At 43.0% G+C, this 17,840-nt stretch overlaps 1 long non-coding RNA gene across 1 annotated transcript in view; it reads right to left on the bottom strand.

Annotated features, from left to right (window-relative positions):
- Positions 1 to 1,303: 1,303 nt before the first annotated feature.
- LOC126458527 (uncharacterized) overlaps positions 1,304 to 17,840 on the bottom strand; it is a 52,541-nt gene continuing 36,004 nt past the window's right edge. Inside the window, exon 2 of the long non-coding RNA XR_007585652.1 lies at positions 1,304 to 3,066. This is a non-coding gene — a long non-coding RNA (uncharacterized LOC126458527). The remainder of the gene's footprint in view (positions 3,067 to 17,840) is intronic.

Raw genomic sequence — 17,840 nt, 5'->3', positions numbered from 1 at the left:
ATTGTTAAATATCACGTTAGCACAGCTTCAAATGGGTATCTCATAATGGTGAAATACTTTCCAGCATGGAATCAATTTACTAATGAACATAGAACGGAAAAATTTTATTACCTGTGGAACGTTACGTAAAATGCAAAACTCGTGATGTTAACTCCCTGTAATGCTACTGTCGTTACTTTTGCGCAAAAGGCATGTATATTTATTCATTGACAAATGCTCTCAATTAAACTGGAAAACGACATGATGATAACAGCCGTGTTCACTAACCACTTTCGTATAATTCAAATTTACGTAATCTACAAATCAAATTTTCAACTGCAAAAGTATGTCAAAATTCGAACAATGCTTTTACTGACTTGCTGCTCTCAAATAACAGCATCTTTCGCTATTATTCACTAACAGTAACCGAAAATCACTTTGTACAGTTACTACCATTATTTGCTCAAGACTTAAATGCTTTTGACTGATTACAGTTGCGTAAAATAAAAACTTATTTATCATTGAAAAATTCGCAAAAGTACCTTTTGCTGAAGTTTACTTTGTTAAGTACTGCTTTTGAGATTACTGTTCAAATTACTAGGCGTAAATACTTTGGTTAATTACTATGTTGCAAACCACTAAGACTTTAAGTACTGTTACCCTTTCAGCATAGCAGAATGTTACTTAGTGCTAAGTTATTTTATCTGACCTAATTCTTTTAGAGAGAAACATTGCAATTGCTTCTCATTTATTAGGACTTTCTCAGGTTAATAATAATGGGTGGGATGGAACTTTGTCTTAGGTAGAACTGACAATAGACACTTTGAAATATCTGTCTGATATTCAGTCACAAAATGAGCTACACACGCCTGATACAATAATTACTTAGATCTCCATGTTGAGTCGCCGTCAATGCATGTTAAGGCGTTGTTCGTTGCCAGTATGTGGCACAGGCTCCTCTTCTTGCAGTTCCAGTAATTAAAATTGGTTCCACAATACTCTTCATGTTAGCTACTACGAGTATCCATTTGCAGTGATTGTCCCGTGCCCACATGATGGCTTATACTGGACCTGGCCACACCAAACATCCGCCGAGGCATTACATATTTTAGCACTTAGCCTTACTACCACGTCGTAACACATACGTCGTATCACTATTCTCTCCACCGTTCCCCGTACGCGACTCGACTCGACTTGAGTGTTGACATGTCAACACCGCTTTACACTGTACTGCCGGCGAGTTCGCACGCCCAGCGATAATGTGATAGCAGCTTCGACAGCAATGCATAACCCCGACTACGCCAGAGCGTCTAAATACGACTAGTTTACATTTAACATTCATTTTATTGTACAATAGAAAAACAGCATAACATTTCACAAGAAAGGTATTAACACAACACATCGTAACAGCAAAACTGAAAAGAAACAATTAGTAATCCACAGGGTTAATATGTAACAACACGAAACATAATTACTTTGGGGAAAACCCAGACCCTCAAACGCTGCCATACAGCTACAACGTAACGACTCATCTCTATTCTTATTTGCACATTCGAGGCTGAAACATCTCAGCGTTTCCAACAGATAAAAGTAAGTGTTACAATGTATATACAAAACAATATGCAGTAATTATACTCAACTACAGAAAATCAAAACGATCTATAAGTAAAATCGTTACAATTTCCGGTGCGTGTTGCGTTCCCAGTGCTGCGAGCTGTACACAACTGAAGCTTTACGAGCTTATCAAGACATACGAACAGGCATGATTGTCGACTGTATCTTCACTTAAAGTGTTCAGTAACGTCAAAAAAAAAGATCTCTCTTCAGATATCTTCAGTTCGAAGCTGATCCTGTGTTGGGTAGTTCTAGCCTGACCTCGGTATCTGCATTTGTGGACTGCAATTTTAGAATTTTCTTCCTCAGTCTCATCTACACAGTGTAACGCACTGCAACTACCAGTGTTCTATCTCATCTTTGTTCCTTATCGTGTCTGGCGTTCCACATCTACGTTATAGTTGTGGGCCTCAGTCCGAAGATTTGTTTGATGTAGCTCTTAAGGATAATTTTCTTGTGCAAGACACTTCGCCTCTGCAGAATGACTCCAACTCCCTCCACAAATTTATTTTCCCCCAGTTCTGTTTAGTATTTCTTCGTTAGCTGTTCGACTTTCTCGTGTAATCTTGAGAATGCTTCCGGAGCGTCAAAAAAAAAAAAAAGATCTCTCTTCAGATATCTTCAGTTCGAAGCTGATCCTGTGTTGGGTAGTCCTAGGCTGACCTCGGTATCTGCATTTGTGGACTGCAATTTTAGAATTTTCTTTCTCAGTCTCATCTACACAGTGTAACGCACTGCAACTACCAGTGTTCTATCTCATCTTTGTTCCTTATCGTGTCTGGCGTTCCACATATTCGTTATAGTTGTGGGCCTCAGTCCGAAGATTGGTTTGATGTAGCTCTTAAGGATAATTTTCTTGTGCAAGCCACTTCGCCTCTGCAGAATGACTCCAACTCCCTCCACAAATTTATTTTCCCCCAGTTCTGTTTAGTATTTCTTCGTTAGCTGTTCGACTTTCTCGTGTAATCTTGAGAATGCTTCCGGAGCGTAATATTTCAACAGCTTCTATCGTCTTTACTTATGAGCTGTTTGCCACTTAATGTGTGAATTCCTTACAAGGGTACACTCCCGAAAAATACCTTAATACAAACCTTCTCAACACATTTACATTCGACGTTTACCTTTTTTTTTGGAAATGTTTTCTTGCTGCTGGTAATTTATTTCAGCAATGTTCACTTCTTTGGCGTCCGATTATTTCTAGTGTCTCATTTTCTATTCTAATTCCCTCAACATCACATTATTTGATTCGACTACATTACGTTACGTAATATCTTATCAAGACACCGTTGATACTGTTCGATTCAAATATTTTGCTGTCTATGGTACAATTACAATGTCACTGGCACTCTTCAAAGTTTTTATGTTTGTCCATGTTATCCGAGAAGCAATGAGATTTTTCCTGAGAAGCTGTAAGCACATGCCTCTGAGATGGCGCCACACATGTAGAAGAGTCTGCGGTGTCAAGTCCTGCATCTGAAACAAAGACACAAAGTAAAACAAGGTGAGAACAGCAGTGAAGAAAGTGTTACCAATTCTAGTAAATGGAACATTGCATCACGTTCCGTAACGGTCAGAATGTAGCTTTTACACATCTTAAAGTACATTCTAGTGCCGACTAATGTTTTGCTTAGTTCTATAACTATAAAATATTTGACTGATATTATTAAAACTAAAGAGGTAAACACGCAATATATATTTTTTTTACTTATTTTCCTCTCTGCAAATTAAAATAAAGCATTTTAGCTAAGCGAACAACAGAGAGTCACAATAGTTAATTGGAAGTAGGATTGGAAATCTTTGACAGTTGTGCAAGCATGATGCAACTTTGAGCATAGCACTCATGTAACACCAAAACTTTCAGGGGCTGACGTCATTACACTTAGCAACTTACTGTGTCACTAGTGCACAAGGATCAGAAATACTAGCAATTTTGTGAACAGACGATAATGATGATACTGGTATCAACATTCACAAGGGGTCTACAGAAGCTGCTTCATCAAGTGGGCCCTTAGTACCTTCGGAAATCGTACCGGCAGACTGTTTCTGCAGTACAGCATTTCTTGAAATGTTTTTGGAATGGCATAGTGAGAGGGTAGAAGTGTTTCAGAAAATGTTTCTATCATATGAGGCCATGATCCGCATTGGCGCTTTTGTAAAAGGATCGTTACTATTATTTGTAGTGAATAAATAAATTCCCAGATTTGTGTTGAAACATGAAAAAGTCCCAGAGTAATAACGTTATGCGATATCAAGGAACTTTTTATAAAAAAACAAACAATGGGAATAGATATCTGCAAGTGCTATAAGAGCGTTTATGTGGGGCTAGTAACTTGTCAGCGAGACAGTAGAGCAAAACCTGCAACTATTAGCAGATGAGGACCGCAGGTTCCTGCGTCCCTGGAATGGCAGACGAGGACCACATGAATGAATCTCATGGATAAAACTAAATGCGGTATGATACCGAACCCACTTCGGTGTTTTTAAGCGCAAATGCCCTCCCGTCCTCACAACCACTTCGTAGTGTTGTGGCCTCTGCAGTATTACTTGAATCTAATGTTAGGAATTCTTATATTTGTAACTGCAGAGGAGAACTGACAGAAATGAAATTCTTCCTCAGTGTAATAACTAAGGATACAACATGAACCGATAATGACCCTTGAAAGAAGATGTTAAATATTCATGTGCACGTAAATCAACAACCTGGAATACCTTCCAACGTTGAGAGAATATGAAACTTCCTGGCAGATTAAAACTGTGTGCCGGACCGAGACTCGAACTCGGGACCTTTGTCTTTCGCGGGCAAGTGCTCTATCAGTTGATCTACCCAAGCACGACTCACACCCCGTCCTCACAGCTTTACTTCTGCTAGTATTTCGTCTCATACCTTCCAAGCTTCACAGAAGCTCTCCTGCGAACCTTGCAGAACTAGCACTCCCGGAAGAAAGGATATTGTGGAGCTACGTCTTAGCCACAGCCTGGGGGATGTTTCCGGAATGAGCTTTTCACTCTGCAGCGGAGCGCACACTCCGCTGCAGAGCGAAAATCTCATTCTTGAGAGAATATCGTCGAAAGTACGGAAATGATAAGACATTTAGAATTTCAGTTTTCTGTTGTGATCTTCGTTACCTGTAGACGTCAAGTGCTCTTTTGAATAACTGTTCATTTACCTTGGGGGGTATATAGAAAACTTACAGTAATTTGATATGTAACAGAACTTGGCTGGTGTTTGAGTATACAAAGGAAGCGTTCTGACGCACGCTATACTTGTGCTTGATAAAATTTCCTGTATTGTACTTAAATGAAACAGGGAAAAGACAGGAGAAAATCGCAATGAAAATTAAGGTTAGAGGTACACATTAGCAACTGTGCGGGTGGTAGACGGACCAAGAAAGTAGTGACGCTCCCACTGCTTGAAGGAAGGATATCCCTTCAGAATAATTCCAACTGTCGACATAATAAAGCAGCTTCTGTGGACTCCTTACAGATGTGTTGTTAATAGAATCTAGCGGAATCCAGAAGACAGGAAAACACCGTGACTGCAGCCTATTGCCGGCCGGGGTGGCCGAGCGGTTCTAGGCGCTACAGTCTGGAAGCGCGCGACCGCTGCGGCCGCAGGTTCGAATCCTGCCTTGGGCATGGATGTATGTGATGTCCTTAGGTTAGTTAGGTTTAACTAGTTCTAAGTTCTAGGGGACTGATGACCGCAGAAGTTAAGTCCCATAGTGCTCAGAGCCATTTGAACCATTTGCAGCCTATTGGAACATAAGTGGAAGACACACGAGAAGATGCACGGACACTGTGCATACGTAGACCTGAAGAACGTGACACATATAAAAGTCCAGAGCAAACCTTTATCCACCATTTCACGCCAAATGCTTTATAATGGTGGTGGTACTGGTGATGATTCGAAGCATGCATAATTCGCGAAGGCAGTAGTCTACAGAAAGTATTTATATGAAAAAAATGCAAGTCTCTGAAAACGCCATAAATGCAAGGTCCCAGAAGCTGATTAATGGGCTAAACACGGACAGAAGCAAATAAGTTCCCTTATGAAACTACTCTGAGGTCACTAAATTCATGGGGTACCTCCTAATACTGTATTGGGCTTCGTTTTGCCCAGTGTAGTGCAGAAAATCGATGTGGCATGAACTCAACAAGTCGCTGGCAGTCCCCTGTAGAAATATTGAGGCAATCTCCATCTATAGCCATCCATTTTTTTTAAATTTTTTTTTTACTGCCTTTGTCCCGCATTGTGTGCAGGGTCGGCAGGCTTAAGTACGGAATTGGCATGGTTAATTTTAAGGGGTGCCCGGACGTCTGCCGGCCGGAGTGGCCGAGCGGTTCTAGGCGCTACAGTCTGGAACCGCGCGACCGCTACGGTCGCAGGTTCGAATCCTGCCTCGGGCATGGATGTGTGTGATGTCCTTAGGTTAGTTGGGTTTAAGTAGTTCTAAGTTCTAGGGGACTGATGACCTCAGAACTTAAGTCCCATAGTGCTCAGAGCCATTTGAACCCGGACGCCCTTCCTGCCGCCACTCCATACCCACCAGGAGGGAATTAGTGTACCCCAGCTGTCAGCGGCTAGTGTAAATCGTGAAATTATGTGAATGTGTTTCAAATGTCTACAAGTCGTGTAACTGAGGCGAGACGCGGGGACCAGCCCGGTATTCACCTAGTAGGATGTGGAAAACCTCCTAAAAACCACATCCAGGCTGGCCGGCACACCGGCCGTCGTCGTTAATCCGCCGGGCGGATTCGATCCGGGGCCGCCGCGCCTACCCGAGTCCAGGAAGCAGCGCATTAGCACTCTCGGCTACCCTGGCGGGTTAAGTGACCTCTCGATTATGTTCTATAAATGCTCGAGGAGTTTCATGTCAGATGATCTGGGTGGCCCAATGACTCGAACTGTCCATAATGTTCTTCAAACCAGTCCAGAAAAGTTGTGGCCTGGTGATATCGTTGCTTGTGAACGTTAAGTCCATGATCACCTACGGTTTTCAGGTAGACGGATATAACCATTTCCGGTCAATGATCGGTTCAGTTGAACCATGTAAGCACAACCCACACCATTATGGGACCACCACCAGTTTGCACAGTGCCTTGTTGATAACTTGGACCCATGGCTTAGTGGGGTCTGCACAACACTCGAATCCTACTATCAGCTCCTACCAACGGAAATTGGGACTCATCGCACCACGCCACAGTTTTCCAGTCGTCTGGTCATGAGCCGTGGCGAGGCGTTGCAGGTGATATCGTGTTTCTACCAAAGACGCTCACGTCGGTCGTCTGCTGCCATAACCCAATAACGTCGAATTTCGCCGCACTGCCCTAATGGATATCTTCGTGGGACGTCCCATATTGAGTCCTGCGGTTACTTTGTTTGTCTGTTAGCACTGACAACTCTACGCAAACGCAGCTGCTCTCGGTCGTTAAGTGAAGGCCGTCGGTCACTGTGTTTTCCATGGTGAGAGGTAATGCCTAAAATTTGGTTTTCTCGGCACACTCTTGACGCTGTGGATCTCAGAATATTGATTTTCCTAATGATTTCCGACAGGGAAGCGCCATGCGTCTAGCCCCAAGTCCCACTCCGCGTTAAAAGTCTATCGTGCGACCATAATTACTTCGGAAACCTTTTCACTGTGTACAAAAAGCAGCTCCCTCAATGGAGTGTTCTTTCACACTACTGCCATCTGTTTATGGACATGTCGCTATCCCAGGACTTTTGCCACCTCAGTGTAATTGTAGGTTTACGGAGAAGAGACAAAAGGAGAATGACATCACTGACACATCAGACTCGAAAGTATCTGCAAGAGTAACCACCTGAGGGCAATGTGAAGAACGTTATTATGGTGTTACTTACAACGGAATTCGTGAATAGCTATTTTTTTCACAGAAAAAAGTCACCTATTTCGGTTCTTAGCTCGAAAACTGTAGGTTAACTTTTATAAAATCAACATAGTTTTGTGTGTCCTGTAAGTGTTATCGAGTCAACAGCCAATTGGCGGGTGGCGACCGTGGCAAATTCTGGCTCTGTGGACTCAGATTAGAGTACATGTTTCGAATTCATGGAAACATTTTTACTCGTGTAAATAAATTTATAAGTAGTTTCATTTATCTGATGAAGAATAAATCATTAATAGTAAAAATTTCACATTTTTATTTCTTTGATATTTAATATTTACTTCAACTATTACACACTTTATTGGTGTTCAGAGCATTCTTACTACAATTAGAAGGATATTTTTGCAAAGGTGAAAAGCAGAATCGTGAAGCATTACACATACATGTAAAAATTTCGGCACGACCTCAAAACATATCGCCAATTAGATTTCTTGGCACCATTAAAAAAAAAAGTAAGCGCAGAATACCAACATTATTACTGTTGGCAATTCATACAACTTATGAATGCATCTAAAAAAACGTAGAAAGAGACGGAATGAAGGAGAAGAAAGAACATTGTATTACACAGGAAAGAACTATTTAATGACAAACAAAAAAGAAGCTAATTCACTATTTGAATAAAACAGAAGAATTTGTTTCAATACTGCCCTTCCACATCGAAGAATATTTTTGATAGAAATTCACTTTTTCAAAGAAATAATCAACATTCATTGTTATATTGGTATTAATTTCGTGTCAAATGAGTTGTAAATGTAATCAAAATTCAGATTTTCATTTCATTAGCAATTAATACTTTTTTCAGTACTTCTGTACTACAATAACTGTAATAAACATAATCTACACACTAGCTTAACTTCTACCTAACACGTTCTGAATGTATCAAAAATTCAACGAAAACTTGTCCCAAAAACGGAAGAAATATGACATGCAATAACTGGATGATACTATCTGCGTTGTAAATTCTTCCACATCAAACAAATAAAATTATTGGATTATTTAAAAATAATTATTTTTGTAGAAAAATCTTTCCTATGGATCGGGAAAAAATGAATCAATTAACCTGGAATGTGACGCCTTTATGAGTCTAACAAAGGATCAGCTCGCCAATATATTTGTTCTTGGCATTAGAACTTACGGACAAATCTTGTATGTCGTTTTTCTCAAAAACCGGGGAGTGTCGAAGTGAAAGCCTAAATAATTGTCTCTCTCTCTCTCTCTCTCTCCCTCTCTCTCTCTCTCACTCACTCACTCTCACTCTCCCTCCCTCTCTCTATCTCTTTCGCAAATGATGTACACTTGTCTGAAATTTTATTAAGCTATAAGACGTGTAATTAACGGCTTGGGTAGCTCAGTTGGTAGAGCACTTGCCCGCGAAAGGCAGAGGTCGCGAGTTCGAGTCTCGGTCGGGCACACAGTTTTAATCTGCCAGGAAGTTTCATATCAGCGCACATTCCGCTGCAGAGTGAAAATCTCATTCTGGAAACATCCCCCAGGCTGTGGCTAAGCCATGTCTCCGCAATATCCTTTTTTTTCAGGAGTGCTAGTTCTGCAAGGTTCGCAGGAGAGCTTCTGTAAAGTTTGGAAGGTAGGAGACGAGGTACTGGCAGAAGTAAGGCTGTGAGGACGGGGCGTGAGTCGTGCTTGGGTAGCTCAGTTGGTAGAGCACTTGCCCGCGAAAGGCAAAGGTCCCGAGTTCGAGTCTCGGTCCGGCACACAGTTTTAATCTGCCAGGAAGTTTCAATTAACGGCTTGTCCTTGTATGAGAAGCAATGAAAACTATTTGATGGGAGCGAAACAAGACACAGGAGCTCTCCCGTCTCGAATTCCGTTGTTCGCAAGTGCTCGTCTTGCGTTATGATGTATATGTTACGTAAGTTAGTAAATGTTCTTAGGCTGAGTATTAGGGTTATTAAACCGTCAGCATTCGTGACTGAATGGTTCTAGGCACTATGAGAGGGAAACACATAGAGGAGCTTCTAAAAATACTCTCTCGTTTCACTATTACTGAGTTGGAAAACTGTAGCTGTATATTGTGACACGTCAGTGAGTAGTATAACCAAGTAATGCAACCTGCGTTCCCCAAGCATTATCTCTGAAACATCGAATGTACTGAGAGACGAATTACTGGCGTAACAAGACAAGAGAAGGAAATCATCCATGACGTTGTTCAAAGATGTGATTCAGGGAAAGAAGGGAGACAATAAATCAGCTTTCAGATGGAGATTTCAACCCACCTCTTCCCAAACACACAACCTGTGTGTCTTAAGCAGTACTCAGTCTTGCCAAAGCCACAGGAAAAATTGCATAAGGGATCACCACACCTCGTCGGCTTCAAAGGTTCCGCGTGAACAAGTTATGGATTTACAACTGCTGGGAATGGTTGACCATTGCGAATTCTGTATTTTGTAAAATAGCAGCTAATATGGGACGTAATGCTGTTCAATGAAAGGTGCATCACAGAACACCGAGAGAACACTGAACTTGATGTCAGTAAGGCATGGCACACAACTCACCAGTATGTCAACAACGAGCTCGAAGAGGTACTCTTGGTTCAGTGCATTCCTCCACATGGTGGTCGTTCACATGTTGCAAAGTATAATCACAACCTGTTCTTTGCATGACTTGTTCTCGCTTCATGACCTGCGTGTTAAACAGACATGCCACCTCGAAAACATGTCTGGGATTTTGCCTATCGGTGACAAGCTCGCAAGCTCCGCTAGTAGACTGTACAGGAATTATCCGACGGAAATCGGCAGGTCTGATGTACATGCACAGTTTCAGAAAAATTGGTTGATTGATTCAGGAGAAAGAGTTTCACAAACTGAGCAAGTCAGTCGAGCAAGTCAAGTCACTGCGAGTAGTTATTCGGCTTGGCATTGACAGAATCGTTGATGTCCTCCTTAAGGATATCATGCCAAATTCTGTCCAACTGGCACTTTAGATGATCAAAATCCCGAGTTGGTTGTATGGCCCTGTGCATAATGCTCCAAATGTTCTCAGTTGGGGAGACATCCGGCGACCCTGCTGGCCGAAGTAGGATATGGCAAGCAATAAAAACTCTCGCCGTGTGCGGACGGGCATTATCTTGTTGAAATGTAAGCACAGGATTGCATGCCATGAAGGGCAACAAAACGGGGCGTAGAACATCGTCGCCATACCGCTGTGCCTGAGGATGTCGCGAGTGGCAACCAAAGGCTTTCTGCTATGTAATAAAATGGTACCCCAGACCATCACTCCCGGCTGTCGGGCCGTGTGGAGGGTGACAACGAGGTTGGTATCCCGCCACCAACTGGCGCGGCACATGATATGTCTTCGGCCTGAATCCCATTGACTGGAGCAGAATCTTCTTCCGTGATGCGTCCGGCTTCCAACTGAGCCCGATGACATCGACGACGTGTCTGGACATGTCATGGAGAGCAGCAGAGTGTGAACTTGACTGTTGCCTGCCATGCGGCCCGACAACGAGGACTGACGGTCTGGAGTGTCCTTTATTCTCATAGCAGGACCCCTTTGATTGTCATCCTTGGACCTTTCACAGCACAGCGTTACGTTTACAATATTCTACGCTTCGTTTAGTTGCCCAACATGGCAAGCCATCTTCGGCTTACATTACAGCAAGAAAGTTAATGCCCGCCTGCACACGGGGAGAGTTTCTGCTGCTAAATTTCGTGCTTGCAAATCCTTCCTTGGCCAGCAAGATCTCCAGATCTTTGCCCAACTGAGAACGTTAGGAGCGACACGGGCAGGGCCCTCTAACCATCTTGGGATTTGGACGATTGGATAGAATTTGCCATGATACCTCCTCTTAGGAGGACATCCAGCAGCCGGACGAAGTGGCCGTGCGGTTCTAGGAGCTACAGTCTGGAACCGAGCGACCACTACGGTCGCAGGTTCGAATCCTGCCTCGGTTATAGATGTGTGTGATGTCCTTAGGTTACTTAGGTTTAATTAGTTCTCAGTTCTAGGAGACTGATGACACCAGACGTTAAGTCGCATAGTGCTCAGAGCCATTTGAACCATTTGACATCCAGCAACTATATCAGTCAGTACCCAGCCGAATAACTAGTTGTCTAAGGGGCAGAGGTGGACCAACGCGTTACTGACCTGCACAATTTGTGAATCTCTTTCTCTTGAATAAATCATCCAGTTTTTCTGAAATTGTAATCATTTTTTTCTGTATAAGTACATCACATCTACTGATTTCAGTCCCACATGGACAGTTCCTTCGTCGTGTGTCTTTTTTGCTTTTTTTGTGTAAGAATGTAGTTAATGTCAGTATTTTTGTATTCTTAACTGTCAGCACCTGCCTTCTTTTGTACTGAATTATTACACTGATCAGCCATTACATTATGACCACCGACTTACTATCGATATAAACCCGGCCAGCCGAAAGCAGCGTCAACTAGCGAGGAATAACTGCTAGTCAGGCACAAGCACTGTTCCTGGAGGAGGGTGCTGTCCGTGTATAGAATGGAGAAGGCGCGCGACCTATCTGAGTTTTACCGAGGGCAGATTGTGATGTCCCAGAGGCTCGGCAAGACCATTTCGAAAACTGTACTACTTGTCGGGTGTTCGAGGAGTGCTGTGCTGAATGTCTTCAACAAGACTAAGTCAAGTTGAAACCACGTCCAGACGTCGCGGGGTTGGGCGACCACCCCTCATTATAGATGTCGGCAGACAGTTTACACATGGAAGACGGCGAACTGTGGCAGAACTAACATCAGAGGTTAATGTTGGGCAGAGTACGAGTGTGTCTGAACATACAGTGTACCGAACACTACTAGCGATGTGTCACAGCAGCCGACGACCCATGCATGTGCCAATGTTATCAGCACGGCATCGGCAAAAATACGACTGAAGTGGACACGTGACTGTTCGCACTAGACGTTGACGCAATGGCAGAGTATTATTTAGCCTGATCAACCCGATTACCTTCTTCATCATGTCAATGGGAGGGCTTGAATCCGTCGTCGTCCAGGAGAACTGCTCCTTGACACCTGTGGGTTGGAGAGTAGCTGGCGGTCGCTCCATTATGCCCCGTGGAGCAATCACGTGAGCATCCATGGGTCCAGAGGAGCTCGTGCTAGGCACCATGATGGGGAAAGAGTATCTTGCAATGGATGCCGATCACGTACATCCATTCGTGACGATCATGTTTTCTCATAGCAGTGGCATTTTTCAACATAACACTGCGCCATGTCACAAACCACGAGTGTGACGGAGTCGTTCGAGGAACTCAGTGGCAAGTTCCAGTTGATATGCTGGCCTCCCAATTCGCCATATCTAAACCTGATCGAACACATCTGGTATGTGACTGAAGATGGATTCAGAGCTGATCGCCCCTTCCCCGGAATTTAACGGAATTAGGTGACTTGTGTGTGTAGACGTGTGTGAACTCCCTCCAGCTACCTACCAAGGCCTCATTGCTTCCATGTCACGGCGCGTCACAGCTGTTATACGTGCTACAGGTGGACATACCAGCTGTTAGGCAGCTGGTCATAATGTTCTGGCAAATCAGAGCACATTGTCCTTGAAGTGTAAGGATACTTTCCTGGTCTCATGGTCTCATATATGTCGCACACCAGTTGGATAATTTTGTAATGGCTGATTCCCCTGAGGTTCTCAATAAATGTAACGGATTATCCTCTAGTCCCGAGACATTATTTCTATGGAGGTCTTCCTTTGTCACATTCTTCTCACAATATCACGTCTCCTATGTAATCTTCGTCTACTCCTTTTGCTCTTTCTATACTATTATCCTCGAGTCTCTTCCCCTTACACTGATCTTCCTCATATTCTTTCTAACTTTAAGCTTTACTTTTTTTGCTTAATACTGACTTGTAATATGTATTCTTGATATACATGCAACTGCATTTCTTTGCTCTCCCCCAATATCATTTTTAGACGTCTCTATTTCTTTGTCGCTGCTTTATTTGTTGCATCTTTATATCTTCTCCTTTTGTTCCTCCTACGAGACTTTATCTTCATACTTACTTGATCCTCCACTGCCCTCACTAATCTCTCAGAGATAACTGTGGTGTCACCGCTAGACACCACACTTGCTAGATGGTAGCTTAAATCGGCCGCGGTCCATTAGTACATGTCGGACCCGCGTGTCGCCACTGTGTGATCGCAGACCGAGCGCCACCACAAGGCAGGTCGCGAGATACGGGATAGCACTCGCCCCAGTTGTACGACGACTTTGCTAGCGACTACACTGACGAAGCCTTCCTCTCATTTGCCGAGAGACAGTTAGAATAGCCTTCAGCTAAGTCCATGACTACGACCTAGCCAGGCGCCATTAGCCTTACATAGTTTGATAGTTATCGTATGAAATGTCTCATCAAGAACGATGTATACGACAAGGACGATTAAAAGTGAAGTATTAAAACAGCTACGTACTTTTCTTGTTACCACTTATTACGTATCCTGTTTCAGACCTCTATCTAGCCTAAGTGAGATTACGCGTGCCTTTCGGCTACTTCAGTGTGGCGTAGCTGTCTTGTTACGCCACAACAATAACCATTCGCTTTCTATTGTGTTCCTTTTGCCTATTTCAGTCAGTCTCTGATGTTCTCTCCGAAACTGAAGAAAATCTGGTTCTTTCAATTTCTCCAGGTCCCATATCCTTAATTCCCATCTTTTTGTAATTTCGTCGGTTTTAATCTATAGTTCATAACTAACAAAATGATCGAAGTCCACATAATTACGTCGCTGGAAATTTTTCGTAGTTTAAAATTTGGTTTCGAAATTTCTGCCTTACCATTATATAAAGAATCTGAGGCCTTTCAATGTCCCCAGATCTCTTCCACGCAAACAAACATGTTTCATGACCCTTAGAACCAAGCGATAATAAGATCATGCTCTGTGCAAAATTCTACCAGGCGTTATCCTTTTCCATTATTTTGCCGCATTCCATGATCATCAACTCTTTTCAGTTCCCTTCCTTTTCCTACTATGAATTCAAGTTATACATTACAATCAAATTTTCGTCCTGCTTTATATCATATAGCCTTTCAATTTCTTCATCATTTGTGAAGCTAGTTGGCACGTAAACTAGTATTAATGTGGCGGGCGTTGGCTTCATGCCTGTCCTGGTTATGATAATGTATTCATCAGGCAGTTCATAGTAACCTACATATATTGAAATTTTCTTACTCATTATTATGCCTACTCGTGCATTACGCCCCCCCCCCCCCTCGACCCTTCCCCGTTTGATTTTGTGTCGATAACCCGTACTACCTTGACCACAAGTCATATTTTCCTGCCAGCACACTTACGTATTATCCCTACATCTAACCTCCCTTTTTAAATTCTCTCTCCTATCTATACGAGTAAGGGATCTAACATTCCATGTTCCGATGCACTGAATGCCAGTCTCGTTTTTCCTGATTAAATCCTCTGAGCAGTCCCTGCCCGGAGATCCAAATGGGGAACTACTTCACCTCCGGAAAATTTTACCCGAAAGATGCCATGATTATTAAGCCATAAAGGAAAAAATATAACAGCTCTTGTTTCATCTCGTTTTCATCTTCTCGCAGTACCAGCACAGCAAGGCCACGCTGGTTAATGTTACAAGGTGATATCAATCAGTCATGCAGAATGTTGACCCCGCAAGTCTTGAAAAGGTCGCTTCCCAACATCAGGAACCACCTATCTGTCTGGTCTCTTCACAGAAAGCTCTCCGTTGTGGTTGCATCTACGGGACGGCTACCTGTATCACTGAGGCATGCAAGCTACCCCATCGCAGGGGAGTGTCGTAGGACCATTGCTATTCACAATATATATATAAATGACCTTGTGGATAACATCGGAAGTTCAATGAGGCTTTATGCGGATAATGCTGTAGCATACCGAGAGGTTCTTACAATGGAAAACTGTACTGAAATGCAGGAGGATCTGCAACGAATTGACGAATGGTGCAGGGAATGGCAATTGAATCTTAATGTAGACAATTGTAATGTGCTGCGAATACATAGAAAGAAAGATCCTTTATCATTTAGCTACAATATAGCAGGTCAGCAACTGAAAGCAGTTAATTAAATTATCTGGGACTAGGCATTAGGAGTGATCTAAAATGAAATCACCATATAAAATTAATCGTCGGTAAACCAGATGCCAGACAGATTCGTTGGAAGAATCCTAAGGAAATGCAGTCCGAAAACAAAGGAAGTAGGTTACAGTACACCTCTTTGCTCACTGCTTGAATACTGCTCACCGGTGTGGGATCCGTACCAGATAGGATTGATAGAAGAGATAGAGAAGATCCTACGGAGAGCAGCGCGCTTCTTTACAGGATCATTTATTAATCGCGAAGGCGTTACGGAGATGATAGATAAACTCCAATGGAAGACTCTGTAAGAGAGACGCTCAGTAGCTCGGCACGGGCTTTTGTTGAAGTTTCGAGAACATACCTTCGCCGAGGAGTCAAGCAGTATATTGCTCCCTCATACGTTTATCTAGCGAAGAGACCAAGAGGATAACATCAGAGAGATTAGAGCCCACACAGAGGCATACCGACAATCTTTCTTTCCACGAACAATACGAGAATGGAATAGAAGGGAGAACCGATAGAGGTACTCAAGGCACCCTCCGCCACACACCATCAGGTGGCTTGCGGAGTATGGATGTAGATGTAGATGTAGAATCTTGTATGTGCAGTCACAATAATGAAGAAATCTGTCATCTATACGAAGTGAAGAAATAACACGTAGAAATGAAACTACGAAGACTCTCTGTATAGATATAGTTTTGACTGTTAACAATAGGATAAACCTTAATTGATAAGAATAAGGAACAGAATGTGTTGTTTGCGTAGTCCTGGGGACTACTTTCGACAAGATCGAGTGTGTATGTCAATTTGAAAGTGGCGTAGATACACCATGTCCTGACTCCACGTCACGTTTTATATCCCTTACCACAATTACTTGCTGAGAAAATTCGTTCAAAGGTCAGAGAAAGGTAAAAGTATGCGTGTACTACCTACAAATGGGCCACGCATTGTAGACAACTGAGGTGTTCAAACGAATATACGATCGCTAAAAACATCTCTAATAGTCGACATCTTAACTTCCTGATTACGGACATCTGATGCAGCTCCGCGACAGTATCTGCAGTTGGCTGCCTTCCCCTTGTACAGATCATACACAACCCTGAACGCCTTTTCACCACTACTCCATTATGCCGCACAGTCTACGACCTACAAGCCTCGCACGGTAGCTATAAGCAGGATACTGTTTCAAACTGCTTCCTATTACGTTTATTCCTATAAGGAAATATTCGCTTTTTCATAGCCGTAACACAGTGATACTGTCTATGTTTATGTTTGTCCTCGGCCCTCTATCTTTCGAGTCGGGCCATGATCGTTACCCCTCTGTTGGCCATGTAATGTAGAATATTTAGGGAAAAATATAAGAGTCAGGAATACAGAATTACACCCTCAGTCTCCACCGAACGTTTCGCTGTTTTTACATTTCACAACGGATTGAAACGTCACCTTACCGGTACTCGCAACTGGACATCTCATTTTTTGATGACAGCACATTTCTCACTGTTATCCGTAAAAGAAAGGATTTCAGTCCAGATTCAGGTAATACCTAGACTAAAGTTCCAGCTGAAGGGAATGTATAAAGTATGTTAGCAGCGTGTTACGTGGACAAAAAATAACTTAGTCATGGACACAAACCCATACGGCTATAAACATATCTTCTGATCTTCGTACGTTTGTTCGTGAGCCCTGTACAGCGATAGCCAAAACTGTACTGCGTGTACCACTATCTGAAGGGCGTGGCTTTCACAAACAGGGCACAGAAATCGGAGGAGTTGTGGTGGAAAGCAGACGCAGCGAATCAGGCTTGCCGCTGTCCTTGTAAACTCTGTGGCTACTGATCGAGCCTCAGCGTGAACGCTGTCGATAACCGCGTCGCTCCACTGCAGGAAACACACGGTCCTGCGGCCGCAGTGGAGTACATCGCCAGCCTCCAAACAATGCAGAAACGCCGTTACGTTGTCAGCGCGCTGTGAAACAGGTAGCCCGCGCTCAGGTGACGTATAAAGGAGTGTGTGCACGTGGACTGGGACTGGCGGTTTATGAGCGGGAATGGCCACAGAGATGGCGCGTAAAGATGAAAGCTATGTCGCTCTTGCTCTTTGCTTACAGCTTTTCTCTCTGCAAAACTGTTGTTACTAAGCAGTGGCAGTAAATCAAAATTTCAGTATCTTGATAAACATCCCATATAAGCAGAACATCCCTTTCATAAACGTTCCACATTTGTGGATAGACATCACCAATCGTATGTATGCACACAGAAGTTCAAATGTTCAAATGTGTGTGAAATCTTATGGGA

Source organism: Schistocerca serialis, chromosome 2 (genome assembly GCF_023864345.2).
Source record: "Schistocerca serialis cubense isolate TAMUIC-IGC-003099 chromosome 2, iqSchSeri2.2, whole genome shotgun sequence".
Taxonomy (NCBI): domain Eukaryota; kingdom Metazoa; phylum Arthropoda; class Insecta; order Orthoptera; family Acrididae; genus Schistocerca; species Schistocerca serialis.
This window is presented reverse-complemented; position numbering and strand designations above follow the sequence as displayed.